Raw genomic sequence first — 15,888 nt, 5'->3', positions numbered from 1 at the left:
TAGTTTGAACTATCCTCCCTTATTTTCCAAGATTAAGGCCTATCTTAGCTCTATAAAAATCCCATACCTATCTTGGCTAGGTAGGAAAAATATACTGACCACATATGCTCTCCCACAGATACTATATATTTTGAGATGTCTACCCATAAATATCCCGGACAAGTTTTTTGCTGATTTTAGGAGACTCTTCACTAAGTTCTTGTGGGCTAGTGGAAGGCCACGCCTCTCTTATCTTCTTCTAAAAAAGAGGGGGGAGGGAGAAGGTCTCTTTCCCTGATTTAAGGACCTACCATCATGCTATTCACCTTGGAAGGTGGACCGAATTAGCAGACTTGTCCAATAACAAATTACACGTTGACATTGAACGTCACCTAATGGGTACTAATGCTACAAGGTACATGTGGGTCGCTAATAAGAATAGGAAGAAACACCTGTTTATGTTGGAAATGACTAACTCTATGCTCTCTTATTGTCAGAAAACAAAGGGCCTCTTGATGCATCAAAATAAACTCTCCCCACTAGCTCCACTTTCCGTCCTACCTTACTATATGAGAGGTAAAGGGAGCGTGAACCAACAGTGTTGGTATAATCTTACAGAGATGAGAATCTCAAATTTGCGCAAATCTACTGAACCAGATTCTTTCATACACGATATGATGGAGAAAATTCCAAAACCCTTTCGGAATTCACTAGCTATACGGGACTTGACCATTACTTGTAAAGAATACAAGAGAGTGTACGCTGGGGAAGCTTTAGATCCAACGTGGTTGGAGAACCTTTCCTTATCCTCCACTAAGCCTCCACCGAAAATGTTGTCCTACTTTTATTCCCAGCTACTCCTCGCACCATCTTCTGAGAAACTCTTGTATTTAAAGGCATGGGAACAAGAGCTTCAGATAAGCATCTCAGACATTGATGTTAAATTTATCTTAGCTCATTCGCATGGCTTCTCAAGAAGCATTCGCTTACAGGAGAACTCTTTCAAAATTCTCACGAGGTGGTACAGGACGCCGGATTTCTTACACAAAATTAACCTGATTCCAGATGATAAGTGTTGGAGATGCCTGGTGGGAGAGGGGACAATCTCACACATATGGTGGTCCTGCCCCTCCCTGAGTATTTTTTGGGAAGAAATTGGGAGGAAAATCAATGCTATCTGCAACGTGGTCATATCATTGACACCGGAATTAGTATTATTGTGGAAACCCCAACTAGACTTAACACCCTCCGCTATTAGTCTCCCCACTCACTTAATAGCTGCCGCAAAAATGCTTATTCCAAAGAAGTGGAAAGAAAGAGAGCCTCCGAGGGTAGGAGAATGGCTGGAGGAAATCCATCATATCTGTCTCATGGAGGAGCTAGTGGGATGGAACTCGGGAAAAAGGGATATGTTCCTTAAGGTCTGGAAACCCTGGCTGGATTTCCACACAGAGGGATTACGGATCGACAACTTCTCATAAAGCACACTTGTTAGAGTGTTCATTGTGGCCATGTTCTCAGACCTTCATCGAATTGAGAGGGATTAGTAGCTTTCAGGGGAGGATAGCACTGACTACACAGCCCATAAGTCATGGGTATCTAACTCACACAAAGTAGATAGTTCACTGTCTTTAGCTGAACCTAAAAGACCTTGCCGGGAAGGGTTATTTGGTTATTTGGTGTTAAGTTTATGTAACACTTAATTACTGTTCCACATCAGGATTTTGTATTCCTATTCACTATTTCTGTACTAGGACGTTAGCAACTGGAAGGCATATACACTGGAATAAGTATTACTATGTCTTCTTTTGTATTCACATGCGATGCTTATTGGATCACTGTTACTGTCACATCCTAGTGTATGCTTCAGTGTTTATGCTCTCTTGCATAAAGCAAGGGGTACTGTTATTATGCTGCTTATCATAAATAAAGAATTGTTAAAAAAAAAAAATGTTGGAATACCATATATAAAATTCATGCATTTCAATGATAATAAGATATATAATATAAAATCATATAAAATCATAATGGAGCACAAAAAATATAATTATAAAAGATAAAGGGAATTGGTTATAGATTTGACGTTCAAGAGATTTGGTCTGTGATGGTGATGGTAAAAGGGGTGCATGTCTGGCCCAGAGGGAGAGTCTCAGTGCTGGTAAACAGCCTTGACATGAGACTCTCCATCAGATGCCAGACATGCAGCCCGAGTTCACAAGAAACCAAAAATCTCTAATTCGGCGTTTAGACCCATTGGAATGAGGCTGAGGCTGAGTTGACGTTGCTTCTGTGGTCTTTTTAGGAAATTTGGTTATTTTACAACCCTGGCATTTGCCACATCTGAAAAACCCCTTTAGATTGATCCAATTATTTATGTGAGGGGAAAATTTATTAGATTTGTGCTTGATAGAAGGTGCAATTTTAAGTCCTAAATTTTGTGCTCTTGTGTATGTGATTTTTGGTTTAATAGGTATAAGTGGACCAATTGTTTTGTCCTGAGTTAGCAAATTCCAATATTTGTTAATAATGTGTTCAACTTGTTTATGTTGTGTAGAAAAAGGCAATATGATCCTAAAGTCTGTGTTTTCCCCTCCTGCACTATTATTGTTATTCTTTGCAAAGGAAGATTCTCTAGGTGTTTCATTTGCCTTACAAAGTGCTCGTTCTAACACGTGTAGGATATTCTTTTTCAATGAATCTATTTTTAAGTGTCTGGGCTTCCTCTAAATATTGGGAATTCTCAGTGCAATTTCTTTTAATCCGGCGAAATTGTCCGAAAGGTACATTCATCAACCAATATGGCAGATGGCAACTTGAATATAGAATGTACCCATTCCTCGCTGTTGGTTTTTGGAATGTTCGACATATATATTTATCTCCCTTCTTAGTAATATTCAAATCCAAAAATTCTGTCTCAGGTTTATTGATACTGGCTGTAAAAGTTAAATTATATGTATTACTGTTTAGTTCCGAAATAAATAAATGTAGGGTAGTTTCATTACCCCTCCAGATCAGGATCACATAATCAATATATCTCTGCCAGAGTACCAGGCTGCCCCCCCTTGATGGATCAATAAACAAACTCTCCCAGTATGCTAGGAACAAATTTGCATAACTAGGGGCAAACCTGGTACCCATGGCAGTCCCTGTTATCTGGAGGTAGTAGTTCTTCTCAAAATAGAAGAAGTTGTGTTCCAATATGTGTCTCACTCCCTCTATTATAAATTTCAGTTGTTCTTCTTTGAATTTATCTTTTTCTAATAGAATTTTTAGGGCATTGATAACTTGATCGTGATTGTCTGTACTATTGTCTGAGAAACAATACACAAGGCTTTGGGGCATTGTTACTCCTAATGTAACGCCAACAGGAATATCCAAGGGCCTTTACCTGAATATCTACAACATCAAATCTGTTGTAAATCTTTTAAAAACACAGAGGGGCCCATTAGGCCACATCATGTGGTATTGCCCGCTAATTTTCCCTTTTTGGGACCATTTTGGAGCACAAAATAAATGAGATCTGTAATATATTTCGACAGTGCTCTCTCCTCAATCAGTACTTTTATGGTTTCCCTCAAAAAAGTGGCAGTGTCACCACCAGACATCTGAGAAGCTCTGACAGATGCCTTTCAGAACCTCCTGCTTGAGCTTCCTTTTTGTTTTGCTTTCATTTTCTCATCTCGTTAGCCTCTCTCAGCTGTCATGTAGTTGCACTGATTGCATCCATTTAAATCCCTTCCCAGACTGCTTCACTTTGCGGTTTATATTCCTTCCTGGAGTGTGTGCATGCTGATCCTACTTCTGAGTCTTCTACAGATAAGTTTTGTTCATTCATTTGTGTTTTTCTGTTTGCTGGATCCCAGGTGACCCTGACTCCCTCCGTATCAAGTGTAGGGAGCGATCCTCTACCATTAGGATTTTCGCATAGGCTGAGCAGTCAGGGAGAGTGCCAGGTCTGATGCAGGGCTCTCCCTTTTGTTCCTTAGTTTTGGATCCAGTCAGTCGGATATTCATTTTGTGTCTTCTAGTTTCCTGTACACCTTCCGTGACATTATAAACCGCCAAAACCGTCTTAAGCATGAATCCGGTTTCAACCTTGATTGACCGCATGCAGGGTCTTTCACTGGAGGTAGAAGATCTCCGGAAAACTGTCTCTCAGTTTGAGGTGACCGTTTCTGCTTACGTTCATGGAGTTTGTTCTGAGCCTAAAATCTCGCTTCCGGATACGTTCTCCGGGGGTAGTGAGAATTTTGTTTGTTTTAGAGAGGCTTGCAAACTCCATTTTCGCCTACTTCCCCATTCCTCTGGTGATGAGGAGCGGAGGGTGGGGATCATCATATCGCTGCTCAGGGATAACGCTCAGTCCTGGGCTTTTTCGCTGCCGGTGGGGGCTCGGCCCCTCCGTTCAGTGGATGAATTCTTTTTAGCCCTCGGTCAGATATATGATGATCCGAATCGTATTGCTTTGGCTGAGTCTAGACTACGTCTTTTATGCCAGGGTAAACAGTCCGCAGAGATATACTGTTCAGAATTTCGGAGATGGGCAGCTGATATTGGTTGGAATGATGCTGCACTCCGAAGTCAATTTTGCCATGGTCTTTCAGAGGGATTGAAAGATGCATTTGCCTTTCATGAGAGACCTACCTCCTTGGACTCTGCCATGTCTCGGGCTGTTTGTATTGACAGGCGTCTTAGAGAGAGAGGAGAGATCACTCCTCCCTGTCATACTCAGTCCCAGGACAGTGCGGCGGTCTCATTGAGTGCACAGGGGTCTCAGTCGCTCTCAATCCCTTCTGAGCAAGAGCCCATGCAGCTGGGTTTGATTACCTCTGACAATAGAAGATTCAGCCCTCATGGGAAGGTTTGTTTCTGTTGTGGGGGTATAAATCATTTGGCAAATGTTTGTCCCTCTAAGAGATTCAGGCAGTTTTTTTAGAGTAATAAAGTAACAAAAAGAAAAAAATCCTCTAAAAACGTTCCATCTGTTACTATTGGCAGGGTTAATGCGGAAATTGAAGGTTTTCCGTTTGCTTGTAGTTCCCGTTTTGTCCTACCTACGCTAGAGAGCAAGAACATTTTTCGTGAGATTTTTGTAGATAGTGGAGCAGCTGTCAATCTCATTGATAGTCAATTTGCTATAACTCATGGTTTCAAGGTATGCACTTTGGGAAAGGTTATACCTGTTTTTGCTATCGATTCCGTTCCATTTTCTCAGAAATCGTTAAAGGGCATAGTTCACAATATCCGTTTGATTGTGAGTGATGCTCATGTTGAGGATGTGTCATGTTTCGTCCTTAGCGGGTTGCCTACTCCTCTAGTGTTGGGGTTACCCTGGCTCACCAAACATAACCCCACCATTGATTGGCAAGCGAGGCAAATAGATGGTTGGAGTGACTTTTGCTGAGAGAATTTCCTCACAACATCTGTTTCTGAGGTTTCTACTAAGACTGTACCATCTTTTCTCTCTGAATTTTCGGATGTCTTCTCTGAGAGTGGTGTTCAGGACTTGCCCCCGCACAGGGAGTACGATTGCCCTATTAATCTCACCCCAGGCGCCAAGCTGCCTAAATCTTGTTTATACAATCTCTCCCAACCTGAAAGGGTCGCTATGCATGCTTATAGCTCTGAGAGTCTGAGAAAAGGACACATATGACCCTCGAAGTCACCTGTTGCAGCTGGTTTTTTCTTTGTTAAGAAAAAAGATGGTTTTTTAAGACCATGTCTGTATTTCAGGGAGCTGAACAGTATCACAATTCGTGACCCTTATCCGCTTCCTCTGATCCCGGCCCTTTTTAACCAGATTGTTGGGGCTAAAGTTTTTTCCAAGTTGGATCTAAGAGGGGCATACAACCTGGTCAGGGTCAGAGAAGGAGACGAATGGAAGACGGCCTTCAATACCCCTGAGGGCCATTTTGAGAATTTGGTTATGCCTTTTGGTTTGATGAATGCTCCAACCGTCTTTCAGCATTTTGTGAACAGCATTTTTTATCATTTAATGGGGAAATTTGTATTAGTGTATCTAGATGACATTTAGATTTTTTTTCTCCAGATTTCAAAACTCATAAGGAACACTTACGTCAGGTCTTGCTCATCCTGCGGGAGAATAAATTGTACGCTAAACTGGAAAAATGTGTGTTTGCGGTTCCAGAAATTAAATTTCTGGGGTTTCTTCTCTCCGCTTCTGGTTTTTGCATGGACCCCGAGAAGGTCCGCGCTGTGCTTGAGTGGGAGCTTCCTGAGACTCAGAAGGCGCTGATGCGTTTTATGGGCTTTGCCAATTATTACAGGAAGTTTATTTTGAATTATTCCTCTGTTAAACCACTCACTGATATGACTAGAAAGGGGGTACTTTTTCCTCCTGGTCGGCAGAGGCGCGTAAGGCCTTTTCTAATATCAAGGAGAGTTTTGCTTCCGCTCCTATCTTGGTACAAGCTGATATTTCTCTGCCCTTCATAGTTGAGGTTGATGCTTCTGAGGTCGGTGTGGGTGCGGTCTTGTCTCAGGGTCCCTCTCCTGCCAAATGGCGACCATGTGCCTTTTTCTCGAAGAAGCTCTCCTCCGCAGAGAGAAATTACAATGTGGGAGATGGGGAGTTGTTGGCCATCAAGTTGGCTTTTGAGGAATGGCGCCATTGGCTAGAGGGAGCCAGACACCCTATTACCGTGTTTACTGACCATAAGAATCTGGACTACTTGGAGTCAGCCAAGCGTCTGAACCCGAGACAGGCCAGATGGTCTTTGTTCATTTCCAGGTTTAATTTTGTTGTCACGTTCCGCCCTGGGGTTAAGAATGTGAAGGCGGATGCCCTGTCACGTTGTTTTCCGGGAGGTGGGAATTTTGAAGACCCGGGTCCCATTTTGGCTGAAGGTGTGGTGGTCTCTGCTCTTTATCCTGAATTGGAGGCAGAGGTTCAGGTAACCCAGTCAGAAGCTCCTGATCTTTGTCCTCCTGGGAGGTTGTTTGTGCCTCTCGCTTTAAGACACAAGATTTTTAAGGAACACCACGATACTGTCCTTGCTGGGCACCCGGGGGCAAGAGCCACAGTGGATCTCATCGCTCAGAGATTCTGGTGGCCGGCACTTCGTAAGTCGGTTGAGGGTTTTGTGGCAGCCTGCGAGACCTGCGCTCGTGCCAAAGTCCCTCATTCACGGCCATCAGGTCCTCTCCTTCCCTTACCCATTCTTTCCCGTCCTTGGACACATCTGTCCATGGACTTCATTACGGACCTGCCTCGTTCCTCGGAGAAGACTGTGATTCTGGTGATGGTGGACAGTTTTAGCAAAATGGTGCATTTTATCCCTTTTCCTGGCTTGCACAATGCTAAGACGCTGGCGCAGGCATTTATTGATCACATTGTCAAATTGCATGGTATTCCTTCAGACATAGTCTCTGATAGGGGCACGCAGTTTGTTTCCAGATTCTGGAAGGCTTTCTGTTCTCGCTTGGGGGTTCGGTTGTCATTCTCTTCTGCTTTCCACCCGCAGTCGAATGGCCAGACAGAGCACGTCAATCAGAATCTGGAGACCTATCTGCTCTGTTTTGTGGCGGAGAATCAGGAGGATTGGTGTTCTTTTTTGTCCCTTGCTGATTTTGCTTTAAATAACAGTCGTCAGGAGTCCTCTGATAAGTCACCATTTTTTGGTGCATATGGGTTTCATCCGCAGTTTGGGACATTCTCTGGAGAGGGGTCTTCTGGTTTACCTGATGAGGACAGATTCTCTTAGTCTTTGTCATCTATTTGGCAAAAGATTCAGGATAATCTAAAGAGCATGAGTGAGAGATATAAGCGTGTGGCTGATAAGAGACGTGTGCCTGGTCCGGACCTGAATGTTGGTGATCTGGTGTGGTTGTCTACTAAGAATATCAAATTGAAGGTTCCCTCCTGGAAGTTGGGTCCTAAATTTATTGGGCCTTACAAAATCTTGTCCGTCATCAATCCTGTTGCCTACCGTCTTGATCTTCCTCAAACTTGGAAGATCCATAATGGTTTTCATAAGTCCTTATTAAAACCTTATGTCCAACCCATTGTACCCTCGTCTTTACCATCAACCACAATCGGAGGAGGAGGCAATCTTGAATTTCAGGTCTCTAGGATTGTGGATTCTCGTGTTGTCCGCGGTTTTCTCCAGTACCTCGTTCATTGGGAGGGTTATGGTCCTGAGGAGAGGATGTGGGTCCCAGTGACGGACATTAAGGCCACTCGTCTCATCAGGGCTTTCCATAGGTCCCATCCTGAGAAGGTGGTCTCTGAGTGTCCGGAGTCCACTCGTAGAAGGAGGGGTACTGTCACCACCAGATATCTGAGAAGCTCTGACAGATGCCTTTCAGAACCTCCTCCTTGAGGTTCCTTTTGTTTTGCTTTCATTTTCTCATCTCGTTAGCCTCTCTCAGCTGTCATGTAGTTGCACTGATTGCATCCCTTTAAATCCCTTCCCAGACTGCTTCATTTTGCAGTTTATATTCCTTCCTGGAGTGTGTGCATGCTGATCCTACTTCTGAGTCTTCTACAGATAAGTTTTGTTCATTCATTTGTGTTTTTCTGTTTGCTGGATCCCAGGTGACCCTGACTCCCTCTGTATCAAGTGTAGGGAGCTGGTGGCCGTGTCCCCTCACTCTTATAGGGTGTTCAGGTGTTATACAGTCGAGGTACGAGGATATGCGATCATCTACCATTGGGATTTTCGCATAGGCTGAGTAGTCAGGGAGAGTGCCAGGTCTGATGCAGGGCTCTCCCTTTTGTTCCTTAGTTTTGGATCCAGTCAGTCGGATATTCATTTTGTGTCTTCTAGTTTCCTGTACATACACCTTCCGTGACAGGCAGCTATTGTTGTTTGACTTACCGACCCTTTTAATTCAGACGGCTAGGTTGTTTATTCCTCTAAACTGGTTAAATGCCTCACCTCCCTCACTGGAGAATTGGTACGATAAGATTGATCAGATGTATTTGATGGAGGAATTGGCAGGCTGGGCTACCAGGTCTAATTCCAAATTTCTAAGGTTGTGGAAACCGTGGATAGTGTTCCGTGAATCAGGAAAAGGGAATTAGGCATTGTCCCTCATAACCTACACCACCTCAGAGAGGTAACCTCTAACATTTGAATCATCATTAACACTTAGACTAGTCAGTTGCCTTTAACTTCTAGTACCTTTGTAATGCAACCTATTCACATGCAAGGTTTCATAGTTTTATTGGTTCATGTAGCTATGATTTAATGCAGGGGCGTTGCTAGGGTCTCAAAAGATCCGGGGCACAAGCCCCCAAAAATATGTCGTCCCCCCCCCTGCACTATGCTGTACTTGCTATACAGCGGCACTTACCTGTCACATCCAGGGCCTCCAGGTGACATCTCCTCTCTGTCATCATCTTCTCCACTTGGTCTGGACAACTTCTCTCAGCCGCCTCGTCTCTGCAGAGTGTGACACACAGACATCTTAGCTTTCTCACATTCTATCATCATCACCCAACTGGAGTCCCCACAGTGGTATCCTGCTGCTTGCTGTGCCAAAACCTCAACCCCCCCCAATACCCCCAAATACTATCCTAAAGAAACATTACTGCCCTCCATAGTAACAGTGCTCCTCATAGTCCCACCAATAGTAATTCCCTTCTAGAATGCCCTCATTAGTAACACTGCCCCAACCGTGATAATGCTCCTCAACAATGCCCCCCTTATTAGAAGAGCACTCCCATATTAATAATACCCTCACAGAGTCCCCAGTAGAAATAGGGCCCCCTATTGTTCCACCAGTGGTGATAAAGCTCCCCACAGACCCCTCAGTAGTAATAAGACCCCCATAGTGCGCTTAGTAGAAATAAGGCGGATCTATAAGACCCTCCTATAGAGCCCCCAGTAGTAATAAGACCGCCTATAATGTCCCCTGGATCTGCAGTGCCCCCTGCAGTTATAATCCTCCCTCCACCATACAGTCCCATGTAAATAACATCACCTCCTCCCCAGCCGCCTCCAACGCACAATCCCATGTAAACATCACCTCCTAAAGCTACTTTCACACTTGCGTTCGTGCAGATCTGTCCTGTACTTGTACAGGACGGATCTGCACCGATATAATAGAAACAAATGCATCCGTTCAGGACCGATCCGTTTGTATTAGATTTGAATTTCTAAGTCCCAATACGGATCCGTCCTGACTTACATTGAAAGTCAATGGGGGACGGATCCGTTTACAATTGCACCATTTTGTGTCAATGCAAAGAGATCCGTCCCTATTGACTTACATTGTAAGTCAGGACGGATTCGTTTGGCTCCGCAAGGCCATGCGGACACAAAAACGCTGCTTGCAGCATTTTGGGGTCCGCCTCCAAAATGGAACGGGGGGCCGTACGGAGCCGAACGAATGCATTCTGAATGGATCCGCATCCATTCAGAATGCATTGGGGTTAAACTGATGCATTTGGGGCTGCTTGTGAGAGACCTGAAACGGATCTCACAAGCGGATCACCAAACGCAAGTGTGAACGTAGCCTAAACCAGTGTTTCCCAACCAGTGTACCTCCAGCTGTTGCAAAACTACAACTCCCAGCATGCTCGCACAGCCAAAAGCTGTCCAGGCATGCTGGGAGTTGTAGTTTTGCAACAGCTGGAGGCACACTGGTTGGGAAACACGGGCCTAAACATTAAGTCCCATGTACATAAACATCTTTTCCCCCCACCATCCACTTTCAACATACAGTCCCATGTAAATAACATCACTCCCTCCCCCAGCCACCTCAAGCACACAGTTCCATGTCAATAACATCCCTCCCTTCATCCCTAACATACATCCTAGTTAAATAACTACAACTCCCAGCATTGCTCTGCCTCTCCCTTCACTTACCTCTCCTGTACAGACATCAGCATTAGGCTCCTCCTCTTCACTCCGTCCAATCCTGCACTGGTCACATGATGGTGACATCATCCAGATCATCCTATCACAGCCTGTTTTGCTGATCACATGGCCTGTGATGTCACCAAAGGTCCTTCACCTCTTCCCAGTGTAAGATTCAATTGTATTGCCGTTCTGTGTACGGTAATACAGTTGTATCTGGCAGGAAGGCAGGACATCCGGGGCTCAGGCCCTGAATGTTTTAACCTAGCGACACCCCTGATTTAATGTAAAATTTCTCTGATCTTATACTCTGTGGTCATTCTCCAATCTAGAAAATGTTTTGCACTGTTTAATACCATGGAGCACTGTGCTATAAAATGTTACTAGCTCATTTATCATTTCCCCCTTCCTCCTCCTCCACCCCCCATATTTCTTTTAATTTTCCTCATCCCCCCCATAACTCCACCCCGATCCTTTATCTCAAACATTTCAGCTCATTCTGTGATGTGTTCTTTAAAATGTAGCAATTACTATATACCTTTCTTGTAACTACTTAGCTCGCAATAATGTATGGTATATATCCTTTTGTGGAAAATCATTAATAAAAAGAGATGTAAAAAAAAACACTTTTAAAAGCTGAGATAGGTGAGCGTGCAGCAGCTGGGAGAATGAAGGTACAGGCTCAGTCTCTTTCAAAATCCCTGCTAATGTTTGAAACATGTCAAAATATCCCTATTTTCACTCGCAGTCCCCACAATTCCAGTTCTGCGTCGAATGCAGCCACTTTATCTGCCAACTTGAAGACAATTGTCATTCTCCCCAGAAGTGACAGATTGAGGTCATTGGGGAAGTTGAATATGTCACACAAGTAAGAAAGTTTAACAACCCCTTCTTTACTACTGAAATGTGCAGCAAGTGGTGATTATTTTTCTAAAAGAAATCTATGAAGCGGTTCTCGTAACTCAAAAACTTTCCTCGAGAAAGCCACCTCACTTCTGTGTGTAACAAAAGACGTTTGTGCTCAGTGTCCATCTCCTCACAGAGCTGCTCGAACAGACGTCAGTTAAGGGCATGTACTTTGATGTAATTTAGTACTTTAATCACATCTTTCAAAACGCTGTCAAGTTTGGGCGACATTTTTCAGCTAGCCAGCAATTCTCTATGGATGACTATAGTGCGTAGACTCACATTCAGGCACAACCTCTTTGACCTGAGTAGTTTAACCAGAAAGCCGTCCAGTCATGGCAGCGGCTCCGTCTGTGCATACACAGACACAAAATGACCAGTTTAGTTTTCCTGTTATATAATCATCCAAAGACTTAAATAGCTCTGCAGCTGTGGTGTTGGTTGTCAACAATAATGTACATAACATATCCTCATGCACATCCGCCTGAAAAATATATCACACATAAACAAGCATTATTGCCTTGTTGTCAACGTCAGTAGACTCATCAACTTGGATTGCGTACCACGGTGACTCAGTAATCCTCTCTAACAGTTGTACCTCAATGTCCTCTGCCATTTCATCAATTCGTCTAGTTATGGTGGTAGCCGAAAGAGGAACCTGTGCTATCTTTTTAACTGCAGCCTCTTCTAAAAGCTCACGGCAGATGTCCTTAGCGGCAGGCAGGATAAACTCTTCACCAACAGTAAAGGGCTTCTTAGCCTTGGCAATGCGGTTAGCCACAAAGAATGATGCTTTCAGTGCAGACACATTTGATGATGAGGTGGACTCCAGTAATTGCTTCTGTCCTTCATATTCATGTTTTTTTCTTTCAAAAAACTCCAAAGGCTTGTCTTTTGATGCAGGGTGCTTGGTTTCTAAGTGGCAAAGCAGTTTTGAAGGCTTCATGGCCTCGTTGGATATTCATTCGCCACATATTACACACAGCAGGTTTGGGGCATGTGAATCACCTGTTGCTGTGAACCTGTAATTTAAAGTAGGTATTTTCTTTTAAATGCAGCTTTTTTTTTTTTTTTGCAGTGTTGGAGGGTTCTGCTGTCTCATCATTGGGTCTTTCTTCCTTTGCAAAGGAGCCCTGCAGCAATGTTGTTGTTTACTCATTTTACAAGGGTTAATTAGCCTGTGGCTTTATTTTATCGGTGCGTGGAGTGCAAAGTAAGAAAAAAATGTAATCCAATATGTCCACTTGTTACGGTTCCTCCCCTGAATATAGCAGTTTTTTTTAATTATTTTTTATTAGCCCCTCAGTTCTTCCGCTACAGCCCGTTCCTTTTTCGCGCCTAGTTTGTATTCACTTGACTTATACACAGGTACAACGGCACTATTCTGGTTCTCCGGTTTGGCGCATGGCCCTAATAAATCCTGCTGTTTGCAGGCCGCAATACGGCCGTGTGCATGAGGCCTTAAGCAGATGAAGAGATGAAAAAAAAAATTGCAAATTGGCCAGGTGTCTGCTGTTTTTAAAGACAATATCGCCAACGAGTCATACGGTGGTAGGGTAGTCAGTGGATAATCATGATAATTAAGGCTACTTTCACACTTGCGTTCGGAGCGGATCCGTCTGGTGTCAGATCCGCACCTATAATGCAAACGTTTAAATCTGTTCAGAATGGATCCGTTTGCATTACCATGAACAAAATATGTTCATAGTGCAAACGGATCCATTTTGACTTTACATTGAAAGTCAATGGGGGACGGATCAGTTTGAAAATTGAGCCATACTGTGTCAACTTCAAACGGATCCGTCCCCATTGACTTACATTGTAAGTCTGGACGGATCCGCACGGCCAGGTGGACATCCGAACGCTGCAAGCAGCGTTTCAGGTGTCCGCCTGCTGAGCGGAGCGGAGGACAAACGGTGCCAGACTGATGCATTCTGAGCGGATCTGCATCCACTCAGAATGCATTAGGGCTGGACGGATCCGTTCGGGGCCGCTTGTGAGAGCCTTCAAACGGAACTCACAAGCGGAGTCCTGAACGCTAGTGTGAAAGTAGCCTTACGCTGGGTTCACACCTGAGCGTTTTACAGCGCGTTCCTACGCGCTGTAAAACGCACAACAGGCAAGAACCAATGATTCCCTATGGGAATGGTTCTCACCTGGGCGTTTTACAGCGCGTACGATCGCGCTGTAAAACGCCCGACGCTCAAACAAGTGCTTGAGCTTTTTTTTGGGCGTTTGTCGCGCGTTCCCGCACATAGAAATTCGGGAACGCGCGACAATGTGTGAACGCCAGTCTCTGTATGCGCGATTGTAAACGCCCGTACAATCGCGCATACAGAGCGCTCGTTTCCGAACGCTCAGGTCTGAACCCAGCGTTAGTGTAACTATTGGGAGGATGATTAAACAGAGGTATATAATACTTCACATACATTTTTTTTTTTATTCTGCAGCATCAAATACGAGTGCAGCAGTGTTATTATCATTTGAAAGCAATTCCATAAACAGTCAATTTTGTGGCCATTTTGCATTGCCACTAGTGTTGAGGGAACTTCTGTTTTCCAGTTCGGCGTACAAGGTTCAGATTATCTAAGAATTCTGTTATGGATTATGCTGGTAACTGAATGCAGAACAGAATTCTTAGATAACCCGAACCTTGTACGCCGAACTTGAAAACAGAAGTTCGCTCATCCCTAGTGCCCAGCCCAGCACACCGAGTGTTACTTTGAAAATCTAAAATGGTGGATTACTGATCCTTCTCCCACACTTCGTGTTTGACCATCAAAATGGTGGATTATTACTCACACACCAAGTGTTTAAATATCAAAATGGTGGATTACTATTGATCCTTCTCCTCACACGTGCCCAGCCTAGCACACCAAGTGTTTGAACATCAAAATGGTTGATTAATCCCTGTATCATACAGGGCGCTGGTGGGGATAAAGCACTGCAGCTTCAGCTTCTGTGCTGGAAAAGGCAGAGCTGCCTGAAGTGACTGAGTCACGGAGCCCTCCTCTCCTCTCCCACCGTGGTGCTGATTGGGGCGGGACCAATCCACCATTTTGAGGTTCAAAAACTTGGTGTGCTGGGCACCTGTGAAGGGAAGGATTAATAATAATCCACCATTTTGATATTGAAACACTTGATGTGCGATTAATAATTATAATCCACCATTTTGAGGGTCAAACACACTTTGTGCTGGGCACCTGTGAAAAAAGTGGCAGGGAGAGGGGGAGAGAGAGGCAAACAGCAGCCATTTCTGTAATCTGACTAATTTGGCTGCTGCTGGCCTCAGTGAGTCTCTCTGCTGCTCTGAGTGCATCTGACTCACACATCCCACTACCCTGCGCTGCTGCCCCTCAACATTCATTAAAATTACTATTGATGGAGCTTTGGCTGCTGCTAGTTCTCTTTCTTGCTGCTTTCTTAGTTGCCACTTCTAAACTGCAGCCGCCCACAGACCTAGCCGAAGCTGTGCTGGCACTGAGAAGACTGGGGACGGGTACATCGGTGCTGGTGGGGATAAAGCACAGCAGCTCCAGCTTCTGTGCCGGAAAAGGCGGAGCTGCCTAAAGTGAGTGACTGAGTCACAGAGCCCTCCTCTCTTCCACCGTGGCGCTAATAGGGGCGGGACCAACCCGGCTGTTAGAGTCTGCAGCAGGCAGCGGTAAGTGAAGTGCTGCTGCCGCAGATATGTAATTTGCCATTACTGTAGCGCAAGTAGGTAGGAACAGTGGTGTGGGTGAAGGTCAGGTCTTTACTGCTTCCTACCTGACGTGAACCTATACACTGCAATACTTCTGCATAGGAACTTACACAAATTCTATTATTTGCACAGTTCTGAATAGAGAATAGAGGGAGCCCCCTCCCTCTGTCTAATCGCTCAGATACCACAGTGACTATTGACCATGGTAGTTGAGAGATTAAATTGCTGGGATCAGAGTTATCTTTGATCCCAGTAAGTAAGAGCAGGGAGGGCCAGCAGTATGATACTACACAGCTACATCCACCATGCAGTACCAGAACTGGTTACTGCAGCAATGTTCCACTGCAATAATATGCCAGAGCCTGTACTAGGCTTATTACTTGTATATTAAAATTCAGGCCAGCAGGTGGCATCAACAAATTGTAATATACCGATCTTTGTATACAGTAATGGAAATAATTAGAGATGAGCGAA

Source organism: Bufo gargarizans, chromosome 5, assembly GCF_014858855.1.
Source record: "Bufo gargarizans isolate SCDJY-AF-19 chromosome 5, ASM1485885v1, whole genome shotgun sequence".
In the NCBI taxonomy this organism is placed as follows: domain Eukaryota; kingdom Metazoa; phylum Chordata; class Amphibia; order Anura; family Bufonidae; genus Bufo; species Bufo gargarizans.
The sequence above is the reverse complement of the archived record's forward strand: the minus strand, read 5'-3'. Positions refer to the sequence as shown.